Raw genomic sequence first — 7,149 nt, 5'->3', positions numbered from 1 at the left:
GAACATCTCAACTGTCACTTAATGTATTCAAATTTATTAACATTGAGCATAAAAAGCCAAAGACTGGGTTAAAAACCAGCATTAAAATACCCAACTGAATTTAGTTCAGTATTTATGGAACTGAGTATACTGTATCCTCATGAGGAGTAGTTTAATGCAATTCAGAACCTGAACAAACACAATCCTACACAGAGGATAAAGTGTAAGAGTGACAAGATGCCAACACATCATGACATGCCTCCTGACCTAGAACATTTATGCATTTTCTAAAAGTGCTTGAAAAGCAAAATTTACCATTGCTTCCAGCACATCAACCTCACAGTTTTAGGTTTTTATTACCCATAATCCCATGGGCTCTGATAAGGCATCAAACTGGAATTCATTAGTTAACATTTTTAAATGACATGATTTTAAGATGCTCCCCAATACTTACCTGGCAGGGGAGATACCATGATCACGAAGGTGGTTTTCCCAGGGCGAGGCTTATCTATTGCACTCTGGATGTGCTGACCCCTGTTATTTCCCCAAATGTGGGAAACTCGACTGCATAATTTGTGGTAGTGGGGGACTGCATTTGCGCTCTCCTCATTAAAAAAAAAAGATGCCCCCCAGGTGCCCTGATTTCAACAATTTTGCTTCATATGCTAAGTAGCAGACAGATCACCAGTGCTGAAAACAGCCAACACCCACTATTATTATCCACAAGGAAATCCACCCACAAACCGAACCAGTGCCAAGCAACCACTCTGAAATGCTGACAGCTTCACAGGGCTTTCCAACTGTATGGACACGGGAAGTAGCTGTGATTCCCTTCAGTTAATGCAGATGGTGAGACATGAGAGTGGTTTTGTTGTTGCTCAAAGGAGGGATACCGATGGAAAAGCCAGGAAAAACGTCTGTAGACATCCCCAGGGACGTACCATTAGTTCCAGATATCACTTCCAAACTGATCCCATCTCCCACCTGCTCTGCTTCTGCTTTTTCCTCTCTGATTCTTCAATTACCATCTACCCAATGGTTTATCCAAGGTTAGAACCTCCAAGCTGGATTTTCCCACGTCTCCTTATCCCCACTGTCCCACCAAGGTGAGGACGTCTCAATTCCATCCCCCATCTAGCCCACGCTATACTCTCTGCCCTTCTATTTACTTCTGGACTATTACTAGAGGTCTTAACCTGGTTTGTGTTTGACCACAATTAATTGCTAATACAGTATTCTGTCTTTAATAAATGATTTGATGACATATTATAGACATTACTAGAAAAAACAGTTGATTTAAAATTGGAAAGAAAAGTAGCAGTTGAAATCATTTCCACATGGCATTTCAGTCCAGATTAAGCATTTGGAGTTTAATACAATATTGGCTGACAGATAATTTCTTTAATTAGGCAATCCAAATATTAAGAAGGGCAAATTTTTCTTTTTTCAGAGAAAAGGATATTGAGACACTGGAGTGACGGACGTAGTATTTAAGGATTCTGACCTGCTGCTGCGATGTTGGTCAAGGATATGTTTTCCAGATTCTTCTGCCTGTGCGCACTTGCAAATGTGGTAAATAGAAATTCGTAGAGGAATAATCTTCAGAAAATTAAGCCAGCATCTTTGATTCTAAATTTGATTGATATGGGCAGTGTCTTTTCTTGAATGTCAAAGAAATATATCTCCTGAATTATATCTCCTGAACCCTGAAGTCCATATTGTAAAGAATTGAGTCAGATGCAGTCTGTGAGTGGCTGCTTAAAAAGGGGTTCTATCTGATTGCACCATAACTATCCACCAAGGCCACTGTTTCCAGCCCTTCAGGGGGCAGGGCTATTGCTATGTGACAGTCACCTTGGAGACACAGCAAGAGCGCTTCCTCCAGTGGCCTTTTCTTTAGTTCCTCACTTTGAAATCCACTTACACTTGAATGTATTATTTAATGTGGTGAAAAAATGCATCACTCTTCCAGAACTTCAGAGCTCACACAGCTTTTTAAAAGGTCTAGAAACCTTTCTAAGACTAAAATAACCCTGCCCTTGAAAGAGCAATGTATGGTGTTCTTATCAGGATTTTCAGCAGGGCACCTGGATGAGTAAAACAAACTAATTTGCATGGCATGATGCCCCCCACTCAACAAGCTTAAAAGGGCCTCAAATTTCCTAAACCAATTATCCTCCCATCATGCTTGAAACAAGTATAAAATTGCTATAACCATAGCCTCAAAGGTAGTATTAAATCCTAGACACAAAATAACTGTAGCAAAAAAAAAAGGGAAATAACTTGATCTAGCTTAAAAAACAGAGACGAAAAGACTTGACCAGATGTCCAATTTCCTTACAAATGGAATAAACGGACCATGCTGATTGAATCAGAGATTGCCAATTCAATTAGGTCATTTAGATGAGATGTAGAGAATTTAAATATGATTTTTCAACACTCCTTTTAGCTACAGATTTGAACCACAGATGGACAGAAACAAAGGCATATGGTGACTCCAGCTTAACCAAGCTTCAACTACATTTCCCAGAATTCTCTTCTATGTATAGTTCTGGATTTGTACTGAGCACAAAAGAAATTTGTGAGAGAAATATGGACTCCAGAAGGATATCAGGAGTCTTTTTTGGAGGGGCCTCAGATGTAGCATCAGATGGAATACAGTCAATGCACATTACTATGGATATGGTAGCTCACCTTGTTGGCTTCAATCTTGTCACTGCCTTGGATCAGTTGCATTTTAGGACCATGAAAACCAATGTCAGCTTCTCCTGCAAGTTTTCTGTTCATCAAAATTAGAGGGTTGAAGACTGATGGAAGACATCAATTTCTACTTCATGCTTACGGGCTCCAGTGCAACCTCGGGATTCTAACTTCTCTCACTCTGCCTCACTTCATAGCCTCTTTTCTTCCCAGCTCCCTGCTCACTTCAGGTACAGCATCAAATACAAAAGCAACAGCCAAACAACTCTCACAATTGAAAGAAGTACAACAGAGCTGTAGTCATGACCTCAAAGATGGCATTAAATCCTAGACAACAAGGTTATGATGTAGCAGTCAGTTCTAGAAATTAGTTACTCCCACTTGCTCAATGGCACAGTGACCAGTTGCTCTGACAAACCCTTATTCCATTTCATTCCCAGTGGCCTGCTTCTCTGACCAAATCCTACTGACATGAGTGTATGCCAGGCTCTGGGATAGGCACATTACTATACACAGCCCAACTGAGCCCACACAAAAGCTTCATGCCTAAAAATATTAGAAAGAAAAAAATATGAATGCTACAATCACAGAAGGTTCTGGGATACCAAATTCAAGGTCTATATTATCACCTATGGGCCACATAGTTTTATGAAGGCCCCCTATACTCAAGTCCCATTAAACATTGTTTTTATAAATGTAGTTATTTAGAACTAAGTGCCAGGCTATAATGATAGGGATAGAAGGATACAAATTGATTGGGCCGGGGAATAAATGAGAAGCACATGACAAAGGTAAGATTAAGGGACCAGAAATAAGTTCTCAATCTTTGAGAAAATCTCAGCAAGTTTTTCTAGGCTCTTGAAACATCATGACACAGAAAATATAAGATGAGAAAAGTGGCTGTTGCATGTTAAAATAAGTCAGACTCAGAAAGATAAATGCCACATTTTCTCTCATATAAGAAAGCTAGATCTATCAATCTAGGAAAATGGACATGAACATAGATGGGGGACTATTGGGGGAATCAGGGGAAGTGGGAAAAGAAACAGAGGGGTTAGAAAATGATTAAAGTACATGACATGCATGTATGAAAATGTCATAATGAAACCTATTTAAAAAGTTGCAAGAAAGAAAAAAACAAGGGGATTGGGGGAGGGATAAGAAAGAGTGATGGGATTTAAATATGGTCAAAGTCTATTATATGCATGTATAGAAATAACACAATAAAACCCCATACATTATACAATTCATATGCACTAATAAAAATGTGGAAGGAGAGATTGGACAAGTAATAATCCAGAAAAGAACCAGAAGACACCAATTACAAAGGGTAACCAAGGCAGAAAGTCCAACATTTTGGAAACCAGAATATCACACATTTGGCGATCACCTACTTTGTGAAAGGTAAATTTGGATGACATATAATTCAAAGGACCAAACAAAGTGAAAAAAGCTAACTTCTATTTGAGACCCAGATTGTGAGGACTGGAAGGTACAGGAGAAATGTTGAGGAGGATGAGTTCAAGAATGATCTTTTCTGCCTTGAAATCTAGGTTTTTGTACTGAACCAAGAACCATTATCAGAAGAGCCTTACTTAAGCCCATCTCTGACACAAGAAGAAACTCACTGGGACTCAGGTTCAAGGCCAGGTGAAAAGCAAATCAGGGTGAATAAGAGCGCATTGGTCTTGAGATCTCCCTTTTACTGGAAGTCAGGGCTGGTCCCATTAATGTTGAGCCTTGAGATCAAGTGATTCCCAAAGTTGGCAAAATCCGATGAATGAGAAGGTGGGATAAGCTTAAAAAGTAAAGTCTATTTGAACAGTTGTATGAATTACAAATAAATAACAATACCCCCAAGTGAATGATTGACTTGAACTTTGCATCTGTGATATATATAGATAGATACATGCATACATAGAGACAAAATAGAGCACTTGATATTTGACATTTATAATAGGGAGATTTGTATGTTTTATATATATAAAGGAGCAAACATATATTTTATATATATAAAGGAGTGGAGTTAAGTATAAAGACTAAATTCTTTTTAGTGATTAACTGAAGTATTGCTTTTTGCTAAGCTGGGTGTGGGGGTACACACCCAGCTACTCAAGAGGCAGAAGCAGGAGGATCAAGTTCTGAGGCTGGCCTTGTTACCCACGGCAACAAGCATAAAAACCTACCTAAAAACAAGCTAAAGCAATAGGGCCTGGCTCAATAGTCTAGCAAATGAAGCCCTGAGTTCAAACTCCACCCTATAAAAATCTACAGCTTTTTCTTACAGTTTAGAAAAATTATATTAAATAAGTATTTCTTCTGTTGTTACAGTGACCCATTATCCCATGTAAGATGTGTTTTTTCCACATGCACATATATGAACATGTTGACTAAATTTGGCTTTAGGGTTCTAATACATCTGGAAGTCACATAGTAGGGTTTCAACACGAATGAGTCCAACAACACACTTTTAACTGTGAGTTCTTTGAAAGAAATACAAGAAGACTTCCACAAACCTACCTGCTATTTATAGACAACAATTAAATGTCTGAAAACATATAGTGATGGCAATTTTCCAGCTTTTCAGATTATTAGATTTCTTGTTTCACAATAACAATTTCTGTTACAATAACAATTTCAGAAACTCTGATTGCCAAGATACTGTAAAGTTCACAAAGGAAATCTACTTCAGCAATATTGGCATTTTTGCCCCTTTTTGGTAATGATTCATTTTAATATCCTCAATCTTGTTGAAAATTACTTTTATTTGCTCGCTGCCCTGATTATCAGGAAAACTATTAATATGATATTCATGCATGGTCCTTTTCTATAGGTATTCTGTTTGTTGTTTCGCTTCATTGGAGGTAACAGTTTTAAAATGATTATTAGATTGTTAGACTTTCATCTATGCATAATTTTACAATCTGGACCAAGAAAATCTCTCCTATAGTTGAGCTGGGGACAGAGAGAAATTTCCAGGTTTCTCAAACCTGGAAAGGTTTCTCAAATTTCCAGGTTTCTGCAACTTTGGTGTACAGCAGAGAATTGGGCTAAGCCAATTTCCAGAGGAAACATGAGGATAAATCATTTCATCACCAAGATTATCTTTAGGCTAGCTATTAGGTCAGTCAGAACTCTAGTTTTCATGGAGAATTTCAGAAAGAAATAAATGTTTACAGGGAAAGCTCTGGCCCATGAAGATCATTTATATTTCTATTTAAAAGAGGTATGCGAGTGGAGGTCAGGAAGAATGACTGGCTGGTATGTACCAGAAACTACTCATTTGACCTCAAGTATTTCAGTTACTTGGAAGAGAATGGACGATGCTAACTTAAGCTACTAGGAATCTTCTTCAGAGTGTCCTAAGGGCCTTTGGTGGGAGAAGTCCATCCTGGTGCAACTATAACAGGGAGGGAGAGCCTTTGTCTCTACTAATTCTTAACGGCATCAGTAATAAGTATTCTCAAACTGAATTTTTGGCCTAACTTCTAAACAAATCCTGCAGTTATGGTTGAGTTTTTTTTCTTTTGTTTATTCATATGTGCATACAATGTTTGGACCATTTCTCCCAGCTACCCCCGTCCCCTTCCTTTCCCCCACACCCTCTCACTTCCAGGCAAACTATTCTGCCCTTATCTCTAATTTTGTTGAAGAGAGTATAAACAATAATAAGAAAGACAAAGCATTTTTGCTACTTGAGATAAGGATAGCTATACAGGGAGATTCTTAGCATTGCTTCCATGTACATATGTGTTACATTCTAAGTTGATTCTTCTCAAACTAACCTTTTCTCTAGTTCCTGATCCCCTTCTCCTATTGGCCTCTGTCACTTTAAAGTTTCTGCATTAGTTCCTTTGCATTGATGCCAGAAATCTTCTATCCTTAGAAAGTCCAGCTGATGTTATAATTGAGGGCACTTTTGTAGCTGCTTTGTGAAGAACATCTAGTGTGGTTCAAAGATACTGGAAAGCCAGGAGGAAGGGGTGGAAAACTGTTTACTGCTCAAATACTTACACAAAGGCTATTATAAAACCAAAGGGTTCAAATGATTTATGTCATCTGGGATTTTCATCTCCTTCTCTTTTATTTTTATTTATAACCTGCTATTTTCTTGTAGCAGAATATGTACTTGATAACTAATAAGAACTAATCTTTGGAAAATGAATGTTTCAATTTGTGAAGAAGTTACTTTTGTCTCTGCTTTCTCTAATCATTGGGAAGTTGTGAAGATAGCCACTGTTGGTTGCCTCATGGACAAGCATGGCAGCTAAGGTACACAAAAGCATTTCATTTTTTAAAACATACATTGTTATACAGGACAGAGTGATTCCTTTGGAAAATAAGAAGTTCAAATGGCAGTCATGACCACAGTTGAGTAGAACAAAACTCAATCATTTTGTTCTCTTCTTTCATCTGCTCTTCTATGATCTATGCTTTTCCAAATGAGTAGAGGAAGCAGAGAGATAATAG

General features: G+C 38.0%; 1 non-coding gene across 1 annotated transcript; it reads left to right on the top strand.

Moving 5' to 3' along the window:
- The first annotated feature begins 425 nt into the window (after positions 1-425).
- LOC141421904 (U1 spliceosomal RNA) lies at positions 426-589 on the top strand. The gene has a single exon (XR_012446594.1). It is a non-coding gene; the product is annotated as a U1 spliceosomal RNA (small nuclear RNA).
- Positions 590-7,149: the final 6,560 nt, after the last annotated feature.

This window comes from Castor canadensis, chromosome 3 (genome assembly GCF_047511655.1).
Source record: "Castor canadensis chromosome 3, mCasCan1.hap1v2, whole genome shotgun sequence".
Classification (NCBI taxonomy): Eukaryota; Metazoa; Chordata; class Mammalia; order Rodentia; family Castoridae; genus Castor; species Castor canadensis.
Note: the sequence above shows the minus strand (reverse complement) of the source record. Positions and strands in the feature narration are given on the sequence as shown.